Below are 18,088 nucleotides of genomic sequence, written 5' to 3'. Positions count from 1 at the left end.
GTACGGTGGTCATTTCCTGTCGGTACGTTGAAAAGACCCTTTTCTTTATTATAGTATATATAGTACTGCGCGATGTGCCTGCCGACTTGCCGTTTCGCTGCAAAATTTATACTCCATATGAGTAATGAACCAACATAGTTTAGACGTAAGCGTGATCCGCATATCGTTCTGTTCTCAAAAAATTTGATTTTTGGTAAAATGATATACCACTGGTAAATTCTCCTGATATTGGCATTGGTAAAGTTTTTTCCTGATAAATGGACTCAGAGCAACCACAGTCACGACCAAATTTGGAGACTATACCCAAATTTAGTCCTAAAGTGAAGCGTAGTGGAGAGGATCATAGTTATATTTGGTCCGGAAAACTAGGGTTTGAGACCAAATGTAGTCGTCAACCCAGACCAAATGAACATATAGTGGGGCGTAGGTATTAATCGCGTGTGTTGTTAAGCGCAAGTATAGTGAACGTTTCTGATGTAGTACATCTTTCTCTGTATCAACAATGATTGTTGATCCCTATCTTCTGGATCAACTGTAAACAATTGACCTCATGTTTTTGGATCAACTATGATTGTTGATCCATTACGTCAGTTTAAGTTAGTTTGTTTCACAAGTATTTCCTTTTCTAGTTTTCGTCAAACTCTTTCCTTTAATCTGTTCATGTAAGTCTATATAAAGGCTGGAACTCTTGTTTATAAGACACATCTTATTATCAATATTATTATCAAGTTTGTTTATCAATCTTTTGTCTTAGAATCTTGATCCTAGAATCAGTTTTCTATTAAGTTTCTGACGAAACTCAAACCTATCCCTGTTACCCCTGTTCTGTGCTACACTAGTTGGTATCAGATACAGAGTTTTTAGATTTTTATCTAGAAACAGATCCTTTCAACAACTTCCGCAACAATTCAAAACCCTAAATTTTCACCCACCTACCTTTCGTTACAATGGGAGACAAGTTAACACCAACTGAAATTGATGCCATTCTCACAACACTTGAAACCAAGCTCAGCGCAGCACTTGAAACCAAGCTCGGCAACAAAATTGAAACGTCTTATAGTTCCTTAGAAACCAAGTTTGCTACCAAGCTTGATTCAGGTACAAATTCTATAAAATCTACACTTGCTATGCATGGAGATTGTTTAGACAAATTATGGAAACATGCTGATTTTAGTGACTTGGTGATGCCTAAATTAACCGATGATACAGAAGGGGACCAAAGCTCTGGCGAAAAAGAAGAAGATGAAACACAAAAAGATAAACCTTTTTTTACTCAGAATGATAATATTCCTGAGAATATTTCCCATACCCTTTACCACAAGGAACCCTTGGAAGGTTATGTTAACAAAAAAAAGATTACCGTACCCCTCAACTATGATGAAGATGACAAAGCTGAAGAACTCAAAGAGCAACAATGGGTTGATGAAAAACGATTAAAATCTGGTATGAATATTTATGGAACGTTACCAGAATATAAGTTGAAGGCTGATATACCTAGTTTTCATGGTGGTTTACATATTGAAGACTTGCTGGATTGGTTTTATGAAGTCGATTCCTTTTTCACTTTCATGGAAGTTCCTGAATCTTCTCAAGTTAAACTGGTAGCTTATAAATTAAAAGGTGGAGCTGCAGCTTGGTGGGAAAAACTCGGTAAAGATCGACGCAATGCTCATAAACCTCCTATACGTACATGGCAAAGAATGAGACAATTATTAAGAGATAAATTCTTACCTAGAGATTATATGCAACAACTTTTTATTAAGCTTCAGAACTGTCGACAAGGGGCCAGATTAGTTGAAGAATACGTTGCTGAGTTCTATGCTTTAGTTGCTCGTAACCAATTGCATGAAACTGAAGAGCAATTAGTTGCACGTTTTATAGCTGGTTTGAATAATTTAATTCAACATGGACTGACGCAGTCCGTGTTTATAATGGTTGAAGCCATCCAACAAGCTATTAGAGTTGAAAGGCGTGTACTCAGTACCTCTAGACAAGCAACTCCACGTCAAGCTCATTATCAACATTTTTCTAAAACTTCCAGACCATATAATTATTCTTATGGTTACCAAGCTGAAAAGGGATCAACAGTCGTTGATCCATCCTTAGAGGGACCAACTGTCTTTGTTGATCCACATGACAGAAGTGCAAACCAACCATATCAGCAACAACAACCTACTTATGTTCCTTCAGAACCTGCTCCTACAATGCATATCTCATCTGCTAAGCCACCTCAGCCTCCTCCACAACGAAATTTTGTTCGCAATACTAAAGGTAATCAGTTTCAACAAGATTTTCCACCATTATCTAAACCCTCTAACCATTATTCAAAATTTCGAGGAGATAAATTTAACAAGTGCAACCAAACTGGCCATACTTCTAGTGATTGTCGCAAATTCCATGCTTACATTAATGAAACTTCAGACGAAACACAAGAAGAAGAAGCATTAGGAGATGATGAATTATTTTATCTTCAAGAACATGAGACTTATGATGCAGATTTCCTTAGGATGATTCGACCAGTTTTAATCACTGAACCATGTCCTACTCAGAGACATAATATTTTCAGATCTCATTGTTTCATTGAAGAGAAGCTTTGCACCATGATCATTGACAGTGGAAGTAAAGAAAACTATGTTTTTGCAAAGTTAGTTGAGAAACTTGGTTTACCTGTTACTCTTCATCCAAAACCGTATTTAGTTGGATGGATAAACAACTCTTCCACTCAGCAAATTAATCATCAATGTTTGGTGAAGTTTTCTTTCCCTGGGTATTCAGATTATGTTTTGTGTGATGTTATTAACATGAATGCAGCAAGTTTATTATTGGGAAGACCATGGCAGTATGATATTCGTGTTGTTCATAACTGCTATGAGAATACGTATACCTTTGTTCATGAAGGGTTTACTAAAGTTCTATGGCCTTTACAATCTTCTAATTCAGTCAAGGAACCATCTGATAAGAAGACAAATGCACTAGTTGCTACCATTGTTCATTCTTTACAACCAAAACATTCTTTGAGTTCTCATGAAGCTGATAAACCTGGAAATTCTAGACAAGGTACAACCTTTATTATCTTCTTTCAATAACTTATTTCCTACTGAATTACCCAATGTTTTTCCTCCACTAAGAGATCTACAACATCAGATATACTTTATACCTGGAACTTCTATTCCTAATCAACCTCATTATAGGTTAAGTCCTAAAGAACATGAGATTTTACAAGGTCAGGTTGATGATTTGTTACAAAAAGGTTTGGTAAGACTTAGCAAAAGTCCTTGTGCTAGTCCAGCCTTTTTAGTAGATAAAAAGGATGGTGGACATCGTACGTGTATAGACTGTAGAGCATTAAACAGAGTTACTATACCATATAGGTTTCCCATACCAAGAATTAATGACATGATAGATATGCTTTCGGGTGCTAAAGTGTTTACAAATATTGATTTACGTAGTGGGTATCATCAAATACGTATTCGAGAAGGTGATGAATGGAAAACAGCTTTCAAAAAAAAAAAGAAGGGTTATATGAGTGGTTAGTCATGCCTTTTGGATTATCTAATGCTCCTAGTACTTTTATGCGCCTCATGAATCAAGTTCTGCAACCTTTTCTTGGAAAGTTTGTCATTGTATATTTTGATGACATACTGATTTTTAGCAACAATGAAGAAGAGCATATTTCACATTTATCTTAAGTCTTTCAGGCACTGCAGGACAATGTTTTTTTAGCTTTTAGTCTGGCTTTTAGTATTTGGTCCCCTTCATGACTGTGGTTGCTCTCAGCTGCTTGATGGGAATGCATTATTGAACCTATCTGTGAGCTGTTAGAATCAGTGATCCTCCTTCGGATGGGTGGATGTTTATAGTCTCAACAACACTGAAATAGGTCAGATGCATACATACATTATGTTTTCAGCATTTGGTCCCAAACTGGCGAGAAGACAACGTCTTTAGATAACTGAAAAGAAACTTATACCGCAAACAACGATGTAAATAAATTCTCAATAATATATATACTCCCTATTGTACCTGGAAGGATATATCTAGACTCCTATTGTGAAGTACACAAAAATATTTATAGCATTATCAACAAATGCAAGCCTGGACTCATTTATAGAAATTGTAGGATATCGCCCACCGGAAATAGTCCGTTATCCTTATCTGCTTCACTTATATTCCGACCCACTATCACAAAAGGATAGAAATGGTCCTTGGTATGACTGGTTATTTAAGCGGTTCATGCTGGTTTTGTTCTCCTGTTCAGCAAAAAATCTCAACATTTCGATATTTTGACTTCTCACTGACATCACTGAATTCTGGGATTCTGCTAAATAGTTACAACTGCTACAATGATGGAGATCATGGCTGTCGGTGAGCATGCATCAATATTATCTAGTGTCATGTGATTTGAGGTTAGTGGAATGATACCACTACCGCCAATGTCAGCTCAGTACACTCATTCGTCTGGTGCAACAATATGATGTCGTCATTTCCTTAACTCGGTCAAACCCAATCTTCACAACCAACCTGCAATAACAGGTACTTATACACTCATGGCTTAAATGTCATTTTTTAGTCTTTCGTTGCACCATTCCAACCTCCCTTTGCCTCAAAGGATGCCACCACTATCTTTATCATAACAGTGATACGAAGGGGCTTAAAATCAGCGTGCCATGTTGATGATAATGATAAAAAAGAGGCATGATATAGAAGTGGAGTAGGAACCTCATAGTGTCAGCCGATCAGTATCTCTATCCTTAAAATTGGTTTTACAAACAACAGTCCAAGGTTGACGACGTTCTAGCCTTCCATATAACACATAACTATGTCCACAACAATTAAAACAAACAAATGAGTTGGAATCGATGACCACCTTTTAAAACAATCTTGTTATAGAGGCGGCGGATTCCATTAGAGGGGAGGCGGATAATAGGACAAAAAGGATCATTACATGGTAATTTGAAGTGCCCCTTATTCAAAAAAAAAACTGAAAATGACTAATTAACCCTTTCATAGTTTAGTGTTGATAATCTAGTTTAGTGTTAATGATTAGTTTTCACTTAATATTAACTCTAAATCAAAACATAATCAGATTTTAGAGTTTAAAAAAAAATTCCATTTTTTTTACATTTTCAGAGCTAATTAGGTTGGAATTTTGCCCGTAACCAACCGTAAATCTTAGTTACGGTTTGTAAAATATGAACTACCAACCGTAACTGGTTAAATATGGGGAAAACCCAATCGTAAAACCAGTTACGGTTGGTAACCAAATGCTCGAGATGAACCATAACTTAGTTATGGTTCGTAAACTAAAATGATTATCAACCGTAACAGTGTTTACGGTTCATCTCGAATTTTAGTTATGGACCGTAATTGGTGACCTTTATGAACTCTGGGTTCCAGGGTTATTTACGGTTCGTAATTCTGGTATCGACATCAACCGTAAGTTCACTTATGGTTGAAAAAAAGCGTAACTGAAGAAAATTCTCAGATATAAGAACATACGGTTGGTAATAGTTCAATTACCAACCGTAACAACATCAAAATCTCCAGTTATGGTTCGTAATTGAGTTCAAATCAACCGTAACTCAAATAAACCCAGAAATTTGAATTTCAATTTTCATCTAAAACCCTAATTTTTTATAGAAATTAAACTTAAATCGAACAAAATAAACCAAATCGTAACTGGGTTTTTCAAAACATACCTCATATAAGTCATTACACTGCACTTGATTAATTTTCGAATCGTCGAGTAATCGAAGATGATGAAATTTTGAGTTTTAATCGAAGATGAAGCTGCCGAACTTTTGGGAAGCTAGTGTGACTATGCGTAGTACTCACATGGAGGTAGAACCGAAACTTGTTTTGGTAAAACCGTAAACCCATGATTGTGATTGAATGTTGGTTTGATCAATCACATAGTTCTTGAAAGTCAGATGAACCAATTCTAACTTGTTTGGAAGTGTGGCAATTCGATTTCAAGGTTGTAAGTGTGAAAGAGAACTTATAAAGTTAAGATGTCGACAAACTTTGAACACGTGTTGTGAATGTTTATTTCTATAATTGTTCAAAGATATTCCTTAACGACTAAGGGAAGAGAATCCCAGGATCGAAACATAAGTAAGTTAAGAATCTTTTAATTAAGGTTTTTAATTTCACTTTGTATGGAAATTACAGAATTAGTAATGTGCATTTACTAATTATATTTTCCGAGAGATTTCAAATTATTTTTGGACAGAGCATTTCAAGGAATTATGGAAACCGAATTTGTGCTTTAGCGAGTATCTTGAGAATATTTTCGGTTTTGGAAATTCCTTGGTGTCCAAACTTCCTTGTCTATAAATACACGAAGATTGCCTTTCTAGCAAACTAATCCTTCGTAACAACAGATTTACTCTTTTGTTGTTGTTACTAGTGTAGCCGCCTATCAGAGAGGAGAGTAATCTAATTAGGTGAAATCTCTTACGGCCGCTCAGTTTAAATTCTTCTTTGGGATTGAGAAGCTCTAGCGCGACCCGTTGGTGGGAAACTAGATAATTGCGGTTTACCTTTGTTTTCAATTGATTTGATTGGCTAACGGTGGTTGAAATCTGATTGCACCTAGTTTGTTTGTTCTTGAGAATCTTCTCTTCTGATATAAGATTCACTCAAACTAGTTCAGAGTTTAGACATGGATCTTTAGACTGTTGTTAGTTCTAAAGACGATCTTGTGATAATCCATTGTTAACAGACTTCGTTCTGTGCGTGATTGATCACAAGAGATTCAAGTGATTGTGTGCAGGTTTTTATTGAAGATTTAAGAAGATTTGAATACAAAGAAGATATTGAAGATCTGACTTGGGTTTCATAATCTTTGGTGTGCACAATACTTGTTTCGGTAAAAGAGGATTCAATTAATAATCGGTTTATCCTTGTGGTAGATTGGATTGATTAATTGAGTAGATCAGCATCAACACGTTTCCTTGTGATTAAAGGTATTGATTGGCTTAATCTTAAATGATTACCTTAGGGTGATTGAACATAAGATAGATCTAAGGACCCGATGAATGAGTTTATGTTAAGATAAACGGAAGAGCCTTTGTATGACTCATATCACTTGGTTGAATAGAGTTAATACCAAACAGATTTGTTGTTCCTTTACTGTTTGGAATATGAACCAAAGGAATTGTTCCAAGTACGTGACTTATTCACAAGTCGGAGGCGTGGGAATACAGACAGAACTAAGTGAACTATAGGGTTAGTTACCTGGTCTCAACTATACGAAGTTAGGTGTAATTTTGTGTAGCGGCTTAATCCTGAGAGTATTCAATTCTGGACTAGGTCCTGGGGTTTTTCTGCATTTGCGGTTTCCTCGTTAACAAAATCTTGTTGTGTCATTTAATTTTATTTTCCGCATTATAATTGTTATTATAATTAAAGTAAATCACACAAATGTTAATTCCTATTTACTTGATAAACAATCCTATTGTGTTTGGTTAAGTCCGAACCTTTGTATCAAGTAAACATACTTCGTTGTTGTATCAGAAAGGACTTATAGGTAAGAAAATATTTAGCTTGAGGTATATTTGGGTGCCCTCGGCTTTTCAGTCTCTACTAGTTGCGGACTATCAACCCCTGGATCCACGTCTAGTTGTGGACTATCAACACTTGGATTTATCTCCATACGTGGACTATTGTTAATCGTTCCATCCACCATCTTCCTTCCAACCACATGTATAAGTAAGTATCAAAGTAATATGACTGCAAATTTTTATGACTGCAAATTTTTAACACTATAATAAGCATATGAGCCAAATTTCACCTGAGTCGTTGTTGATTCCAAGTGCCTGCCAGAACCAAAGGAGCCCTCAGAAGAAGAATCAACCTCCATAATTTCTCTCCCAAAATTTACATCCATCATGCTCAGTATCTAATAGGTGGTGTTGGTGAGGACTTAGTCTGCTAGTATATGTGAGCTAAAAGCCTAAAACGTTATGGTTTCTCTTAGTTGGGGAAAACAAGAACTAATTTTAGGATACACCTTGTCCCATTCCCCCAAAGTGCCAATCTCAATAGAAAATAAAGAGTAAGATGTTCCTGGAAAAAAGAAAAACCCCATTAGTTCACGAAATGTTATTAAGGGTTTCAAGATCCAATTCTACGAATCATTTCGAAAGAAGGAAATCCTTAACCTAGAATTAAGAATTGAGCGAGAACATAAATTCAAATCAACAATAGATGATATCTTTTCAAATATATATGGAATTCCAATTTTGGGCGTGCGTTTCGAGGCGCTCGGCCATGGTTGGCCTAGGCCGATCGGTCACACGCATAGGTGGGCCCACGGTGATCTCGTTGATACTCTCTGGACCTCTTAAGTCTGCATCTACACCCTCCATCTAAGCTGGCTGAAAATACGGGGGTCTAACAACATCACCCAATATTTCGCTTAGCAATCTGTATGGACTAACTCCGAAATACTTTGCTAGAGAATCAACTAGACAGTCAGACTCAATCTAGATAAAAGTATCTCAAGGAGTTAATATCTCTCTCTTGATTTGATTTTCACTCAAGTTAAAATTAATAGTGAGTCTTTATCAAATACAAGGAATAACTTGGACGGTACCAAACACCAATGTCCAAGGATCAATCAATATCAATCAACAACCAGAGGTTGGATTTCCAATTGATGATCACGAACGCACAACCTGTATTATTTCAATTATATAACAAATATAATGCGGAAAAAAAATAACACAGACACCATAAGTTTTGTTAACGAGGAAACCGCAAATGCAGAAAAACCCCGGGACCTAGTCAAGATTGAATACACACTGTATTAAGCCGCTACAAACACTAGCCTACTCCAAGCTAACTTCGGACTGGACTATAGTTGAACCCCAATTAGTCTCCCACCGATCCAAGGTACAATTGTACTCCTAAGCCTCTGATCCCAGCAGGATACTGCGCACTTGATTCCCTTAACTGATCTCACCCACAACCAAGAGTTGTTGCAACACAAAATCGCAGACTTGATAATAAACAAATCTGTCTCACACAGAAAAGTTTATGAAAGGATAATCTGTCTCCCACAAAAAAAACCCTAGGTTTTGTTCCGTCTTAAGATATAAAATCAAGGTGAACAGGAACCAATTGATAATCCGGTCTTATATTCTAGAAGAACATCCTAGATTAATAAATCACCTCTCTACAATCCTTCCTGACTACACAGGCGGTTTGTCGAGGAATCACAAACAATGAGACGAACATGTTTGTGACTTCTTTATCTTGCCTATCGGAGAACTCTCACGATCTCAAGCCAATCAATTGATTGTACTCGTACGATAGAAGATGCAAGATCAGATCACACAACTACGATAAAAGTAGTATCGGTCTGGCTTCACAATCCTAATGAAGTCTTTAAGTCATTAACCTGGTTTTAGAGAAAAAAACCAAAGGTTAAAGGAGAATCGACTCTACCGAGCGCACTAGTATCATACAGACGTGTGGGGATTAGTTTTGCACAATGCTAGATGTCTCCTTTATATAGCCTTCAAATCAGGTTTTTGCCTTAGTTACAAAGCAATCAATATTCACCGTTAGATGAAAACCTGATTTAGATTCAAGCTAATATTTCTCAACCGTTAGATCGAAAACTTAGCTTGTCACACACACTTGGGTAGATGTTTACTAGGTTTGCAAAAACCATGCCCAAACGTGTACGTGTATGTTGGTACAACATAGTAACCCAAAAGGTTAACCACATGAGCATTTCATATTAACCTTGTTCTTCTTCACCATAACTAGTTCAATTGGCTCAAATGAACTAGTAAAGAGTTGTTCAATTGCTATGAGATATTATGTAACTACACAAGACACAATTGAAACAAATATGATTCGATTCGATTGAATCTCTCATGAACTTTATAGCCACGGTTTGCATAAAGCATTCCTTAGTAATTTAAGTTTCATGTTCAGAGCACATCTTTAGATCATAACCACTTAAGCTCACAAACAAGTTCGCGGACTTAAGACAACCGGCGGAGTTTTCCAAACTCAGTAGAAAATCTCGGCAAGGAGACTTCTGCTACTTCGCAGACTAGGTTCGCGTACTGAGTTCGCGGACTTACACGCAAACGAGTTTTTGGAATATCCCAACAGAAATTCTCGGTACGAGAACTTCCGTCAGTTCGCGGACTTGGCAAAGCCAATTCCTCCGGTTTCTCTCAATCAACAAAGTTCGAAAACTTCAGATTAAGGAATACATGGTTATGTAATATAAACTCTCATTCCAATCATTGATACATTCTCAGAGGACGTTATATAGCCGTTATTCATAGACCGTTTCGCGTCAGAGCAATTCTCAAAGTAATTAAAACTTTTCATGACTTTCATCACTAGGTGAAGATAAACTTGATCAAAGCGAAACTCTTTACCAACACATGATTTCGAGATATAGATAGGCGAGATATTCTCGGCTCGAAATATCAAATGTGTATGATCCAGTTTATATAGCATACGACTTTTGTCTCATAAGAACTAGGAGATAGAAGAGATAGACTTTTGAGTGATAGATAAGTTCAAGTCTCCACATACCTTTTTGTTGATGAAGTTCCACGTTTCCTTGAGTAGATCTTCGTCGTTGTATGATAAATCGCCATGAAGTCCTTGAGCTCAATTACACTTTCCTATACTAGTCCGAGACTTAGCTATGTAGGATAGAAATCAAGACTCATAATTTTGATCACTAACATTGACAAACATGCTTGAAATAGCAACACATGCGAGGTTGACCGATCTATGCTCTAACAATCTCCCCCTTTGTAAATTTTAGTGACAAAATATTAATACATATGGAATACAAAAAAGATAAACTTTAGTGGCTCATATTCCATAGTCTAATCTTCAACGTTCCTTGAAATCTTCGTCCTTCCAAGTACTCCAATGATCCCAAAGGTTGTAAGTTTAGCATCACCGTTGTTGAAGATCCGTAGCTATAACAATGAGAGAAATCGAGATTCTCGATCATCATTATACAGTGACATAGTATTATTATGTAATATCAAAGTCCAATTGCATCACGACTTTAACAATAATACTACGGTGATATATATCACTCCCTCTTAGTCAATACTCCATCTCACATGGAAACCACTCCCCCTTACACAATAATCTGAAAACCATATGTATATGTATTAGAACTACACATTAATTCTCCGCCTTTTTGTCAATAAAATTGGCAAAGGTACAAGAATGGGATCCTAATGAAATTTCCGAGAAGAGACGTTTCATAGACTAAAAGAAAAATACATACCAACTTAATTTAGATGCAATCATAAAGCCGAAGCTAAATGCATTCATCAAGGAGTTTTAAGATACAAGATAACCCCTATAAAATTCCACAGCCGCAAACCCCTCAAGATATTACCATTAAGCACAAGTTCAAAAGAACTCTCCCCCATTTGATGTCATTCCCAAAAGAACGACAAGAGCGACCTTAATTTCGAAAGAAAAGAAGGATTTTGAAACACAAAAGAGATAAAAAAGATAACGGCAATCCTACAGAAACTGAACTGGAGAGTACCTACTGGAGTTTCAGACTCAATTGCCTAAAAGATAAGGATAAGCAAAGAGGCAAGAGTCACCAAAACGGTTTCATGAACCAAACCAATACCAATAGACTGCCGCAAGTGTTAAAAGGTTGCAGTGTCTAAGGGTTTGGTGAGAATATCAGCCAATTGTTGTTCGGAAGGCACAAATTCCATACCAATGATAGCATTTTCATAAAGATCACGAATAAAATGGTATCTTATGTAAATGTGCTTTGTTCTTGAGTGCTCAACAGGATTCTCAGTAATTCGAATCGCACTGGAGTTATCATAAAAGATCTTCATTATTCCAGTATCAACTCCATAATCAGCAAGCATTTGTTTCATCCATAGGAGTCGAGTACAACATGATCCAGCAGCAATATATTCTGCTTCACATGTAGACAAGGATTGAGAGTTTTGCTTCTTGCTATGCCACGCTACAAGATTGAGACCCACATAGTAGAAGCCCCCTGATGTACTTTTTCTGTCTTCTACACATCCTGCCCAATCAACATCAGAATAAGCAGAAAGGTCAGTATTAGTATCAAAAGTGTATGAGAGACCATACCTAACAGTGTGATTTATATATCGTATGATCCTTTTTGCAGCTGCAAGATGAGATTCTTTTGGATCCGCTTGAAACCTGGCACAACAACCAACGCTGAAGAAAATATCAGGTCTAGTAGCTGTAAGATACAAAAGGCTACCTATAATGGATCGATAAAGTTTTTGATCCACTTTTGCTCCTTTCTCATCCCTGTGCAATTTACCAGTAGTAGGCATTGAAGTCAACTTAGGAGACGACTTATCCAGACCGAATCTTGACACAAGATTACGTACGTACTTCTCTTGGGATAAGTAAATCCCCTCCTAATGTTTTTGAATCTATAATCTTAAGAAGTATCTTAATTCACCAACATTGCTCATTTCAAATTCTTTAGCGAGAGAGACTTGAAAGTCTTTTTGCGAATTTTTCAGAAGTTGATCCATAGATGATATCATCTACATAAATTTGAGCAATGACAACATCTTTCCCACTTCATTTGGTAAACAATGTTTTATCAGCTCCTCCTCTTGAAAATCCTTTTCTAATAAGAGAGGTAGTGAGTTTCTCAAACCAGGCTCTTGGTGCTTGCTTCAATCTATATAATGCTTTTTTGAGCTTCAACACATGATCTGGGAAATCAGGATTTTCGAATCCCTTAGGTTGAGCGACATAGACTTCCTCTTTTAGAATTCCATTTAGAAACGCTGATTTTTTGTCCATCTGAAACAACTTAACCTTGAGAAAGCAGGCATGGGCCAATAAAATTCGAATGGACTCAAGACGTGCCACGGGTGCAAAGGTTTCGTCAAAATCGATTCCTTCAATCTGTGAATATCCTTGATCGAAAAGTCTAGCTTTATTTCTGACGATTGTGCCAAATTCATCAGACTTGTTCTTGAATATCCATTTGGTGCCGACAATGTTGACATTTGGAGGACAAGGTACACGTTCCCAGACATCTTGTCTTTCAAATTTATTTAACTCTTCATGCATCGCATTTACCCAAAAAGAATCTTTCAGAGCTTCATCAATATTCCTTGGTTCCACTTGCGAAAGATAACAACCAAAATTGCATATATTTTGAAGTTGACCTCTTGTTTTGGCTGTAGAATCCCTTCCCCCAATGATATTGTTGGGGTCATGATTCCTTTGAACCCATAGATGTCGTGGAGGGACACGTTCTCGTTCATCAGGAATGGTTTGATCAGTGCTTTTCTCCTCGTCACTAGAAATGTCAGGATCAGTAACAGTTGGGATAACTTCAACTGATTCTGGAATTTCTTTGGCTTTCTCAATTGTCTCTGTTGGAGGAAACTCAGAAGGAGAACTATCTTGACAAAAATTACTAATGGCGTCAATGATAACATTAACAAATTCCATCATGACTTGTGTTCTGAGATTAAAAACTCGAAAACCACGACTATCAGACGCATATCCAAGAAAGATACCTTCGTCACTTTTGGTGTCGAATTTCCCTCTCTGTTCTCGATCTTTCAGAATATAGCACTTACTTCCAAACACCCTGAGATAGTGTAGGTTGGGTTTCCTTTCATACCATAACTCATAAGGAGTGTTAAGGGTTTTAGACCGCAAATACACACGGTTGATCAAGTAACATGCTGTAAAAACAGCTTCTCCCCAAAATCTTAAAGATAAGTTTTTGTTGTGGAGCATTACCCTGGCCATTTCCTGGATGTTCCTATTCTTTCTTTCTTTCTTTCAGCAACTCCATTATCTTGAGGAGTAATTGGTGGTGAGTATTGTTGAATGATCCCTACCTCGTCACAGAATTCAAATACTTTGGTGTCTTTGAATTCAGTGCCACGATCGCTTCTAATTTTTTTTAGTTTGCGACCTTGTTCGTTCTGGATCCTTTTAACAATAATCTTGAATTCACCAAGGGTTTCATTCTTATAGGATAGGAATGCAACCCAAATAAATCTGGTGTAATCATCTACCATAACTAAAGCATACTTCTTACCGGCAACCGTGGATTGTTCAATTGTTCCGAAGAGATCCATATAAATTAAATCAAGTGGAGCTTTAGTGAGAATATCTCGAGATGATTTATGGTGAACTTTTGTTTGCTTACCCTTTTGACAGGCACCACATACACCTTCAATCTTTTCATTGATTTTGGGAATGCCTCTAACAAGTTCTTTGTTAATGATCTTAGTTAGAAGGCGATAATTGATGTGACCAAAACGCTCATGCCAAAGATGTGTAGATTCCAACTTAGTCAAATTGCAGCGGTTGCTAAACTGAGTATCAAGAAGATAACAATTGTTTTTACCACGATTTCCTTGGAAGATCACTTTCCCAGTTTTGTCAACAATGTCACATCCATTCGCATTGAAGACAACTCGATGGCCCTTGTCGCAAATTTGACTAATATAAAGAAGATTGACAGTCTAACCTTTGGCGTATACCACATCATGGATTTATGGAACACTGGGTAGCTTGATCGTTCCCTTTTTGCTAATGTAGCAACAGCTTCCATCTCCAAACGTTACAGGACCTCCTTCATAGTCAACATACGAAACAAACCATGTGAGGTCTCCTGTCATATGTCGACTACATCCACTATCAAGAAACCACTGAAAGGGAGATGTATATCTTAAAGCAAAGGAACCCATACTACTAGTACTTTTCGATTTAGAGTTTCCTGGTAGTGTTGTATGAATTTTAGAGAATCATACAGTTGTTTAGCTCTCTTACAAAAATTACTTGCAACGTTAAGACTCTTTTGAAAAGACATACAAGCTTGTTGTATATGATCGGATGGATCACAACATGAGCCTATGCTTTGAAGATTGTCTGACTGGTTCCTTGTCATAACAGTTTTCTCAACATCCTGTCGTTGATTACTATCTGACTTATGACATTTCTTGAGAGAGGAACAACTGAGATGTTTCAAATTCTAAAAGGGAGTATTTCCAGATATCAAATCCTTAAGAACTGCAATTTCTGCAATAAGATCAAAGTTGATCCGGATTTGTTCATCCAACCCTTTTTGAAGAGACATCAGTTTTTCAGACCTTTTCTTGCGGTTGTTTTTTAAACCTGGTGAAGCGTCAATTGAGACTTTATAGTCCATATAATCATATCGCTACAAACACAGACTTGTAAGGTCTTAAACGTGTTTGTCTGCTCTGATACCAATTGAAAAGCGGGGGTCTAACAACACCACCAAATATTTCACTTAGCAATCTGTATGCACTAACTCCGAAATACTTTTCTAGAGAATCAACTAGACAGTCAGACTCAATCTAGATAAAAGTATCTCAAAGAGTTAATATCTCTCTCTTGATTTGATTTTTACTCAAGCTAAAATCAATAGAGAGTCTTTATCAAATACAAGGAATAACTTGGACGGTACCAAAGACCAATGTCCAAGGATGAATCGATATCAATCAACAACCAGAGGTTGGATTTCCAATTGATGATCACGAATGCACAACCTGTATTATTTCAATTATATAACAAATATAATGTGGAAAAGAAATAACACAGACACCAGAAGTTTTGTTAACGAGGAAACCGCAAATGCAGAAAAACCCCGGGACCTAGTCCAGATTGAATACACATTATTTTAAGCCGTTACAGACACTAGCCTACTCCAAGCTAACTTCGAAATGGACTATAGTTGAACCCCAATCAGTCTCCCACCGATCCAATGTAGAGTTGTACTCCTATGCCTCTGATCCCAGCATGATATTGCGCACTTGATTCCCTTAGCTGATCTCACCCACAACCAAGAGTTGCTGCAACCCAAAATTGCAGACTTGATAATAAAAAAATCTGTCTCACACAGAAAAGTCTATGAAAGGATAAATCTGTCTCCCACAGAAAAACCCTAGATTTTGTCCCGTCTTAAGATATAAAATCAAGGTGAACAGGAACCAATTGATAATCCGGTCTTATATTCCCGAAGAACAACCTAGATTAATCAATCACCTCTTTACAATCCTTCCTGACTACACATGCGGTTTGTCGAGGAATCACAAACTGTGAGACGAAGATGTTTGTGACTTCTTTATCTTGCCTATCGGAGAACTCTCACGATCTCAAGCCAATCAACCGGTTGTACTCGTACGATAGAAGATGCAAGATCAAATCACACAACTACGATAAAAGTAGTATCGATCTGGCTTCACAATCCCAATGAAGTCTTTAAGTCGTTAGCCTGGTTTTAGAGAAGAAAACCAAAGGTAAAAGGAGAATCAACTCTACCGAGCGCACTAGTATCACACACACGTGTGGGGATTAGTTTTATACAATGCTAGATGTCTCATTTATATAGCCTTCAAATCAGGGTTTTGCCTTAGTTACAAAGCAATCCATATTCACCGTTAGATGAAAACCTGATTTAGATTCAAGCTAATATTTCTCAACCGTTAGATCGAAAACTTAGCTTGTCACACACACTTGGGTAGACGTTTACTGGGTTTGCGAAAACCATGCCCAAACGTGTATGTGTATGTTGGTACAACATAATAACCCAAAAGTTTAACCACATGAGCATTTCATATTAACCTTGTTCTTCTTCACCATAACTAGTTCAATTGACTCAAATGAACTAGTTAAAGAGTTGTTCAATTGCTATAAGATCTTATGTAACTACACAAGACACAATTGAAACAAAGATGATTCGATTCGATTGAATCGGCTCATGAACTTTATAGCCACGGTTTGCATAAAGCATTCCTTAGTAAGTTAAGTTTCATGTTCAGAGCACATATTTAGATCATAACCACTTAAGCTCACAAACAAGTTCGCAGACTTAAGACAACCGGCGGAGTTTTCCAAACTCAGCAGAAAATCTCAGCAAGGAGACTTCCGCCAGTTCGCGGACTTACACACAAACGAGTTTTTGGAAAATCCCAGCAGAAATTGTCGGTACGAGAACTTCCGTCAGTTCGCGGACTGGGTTCGTGGACTTGGCAAAGCCAATTCCTCCGGTTTCTCTCAATCAACAAATTATACATGGTTATGTACCCTAAACTCTCATTCCAATCATTGAGACATTCTCATAGGACGTTATATAGCCGTTATTCACAGACCGTTTCGCGTCAGAGTAATTCTCAAAGTAATTGAAAATTTTCATGACTTTCGTTCTAGGTTAAGATAAACTTGATCAAAGAGAAACGCTTTACGAACACATGATTTCGAGATATGGATAGGCGAGATATTCTCGGCTCAAAATATCAAATGTGTATGATCCAGTCTATATAGCATACGACTTTTGTCTCATAAGAAGTAGGAGATAGAAGAGATAGACTTTTGAATGATAGATAAGTTCAAGTCTCCACATACCTTTTTGTTGATGAAATCCCACTGTTCCTTGAATAAATCTCCGTCGTTGTATGATGAATCGCCGTGAAGTCCTTGAGCTCAACTACACTTTTCTATCCTAGTCCGAGACTTAGCTATGTAGGCTAGAAATCAGGACTCAAAGTTTTGATCACTAACATTGACAAACCTACTTGAAATAACAATGCATGCGAGGTTGACCGAGCTATGCTCTAACACTGGCGAATATGGATGGTCGTGATCAAACTGCGACACATATGCCATGTCGCAACCTAATTAGGGTTTAAAACGGTCACGCATGCATGGTTTTGGATAATCGGTTTTTCAGGTTAGGCTTCTCCTTTGGAGAGGTCGATCATGTGGGGTCCATGTTGGGCCGACGGTGAATATATGTGTACTTGTTCGATGGATCTAGGCGCGATCTAAGCTATCCAAACATGCAGGCGAAGTTGGATGGTTGTGATCGACTTAAGACGCTAGTGGAGTTCCCATGACCCTTTAAGCATCACGCTAGCCTCACTTCGAGCAAGCGTTAATTGCTCTAGGGCTAGGTCGTGCGAAAACCGATCAGGTGGTGAGGAGTGGTCCCACTAATGCGTGCATTAGCGCTTCACTGATCAATCATGGGATGATCAAAGTCGCACAACCAGGCTAGTGAAGTTGG

This window comes from Papaver somniferum, unplaced genomic scaffold (genome assembly GCF_003573695.1).
Source record: "Papaver somniferum cultivar HN1 unplaced genomic scaffold, ASM357369v1 unplaced-scaffold_125, whole genome shotgun sequence".
NCBI classification, from domain to species: domain Eukaryota; kingdom Viridiplantae; phylum Streptophyta; class Magnoliopsida; order Ranunculales; family Papaveraceae; genus Papaver; species Papaver somniferum.
This window is presented reverse-complemented; position numbering follows the sequence as displayed.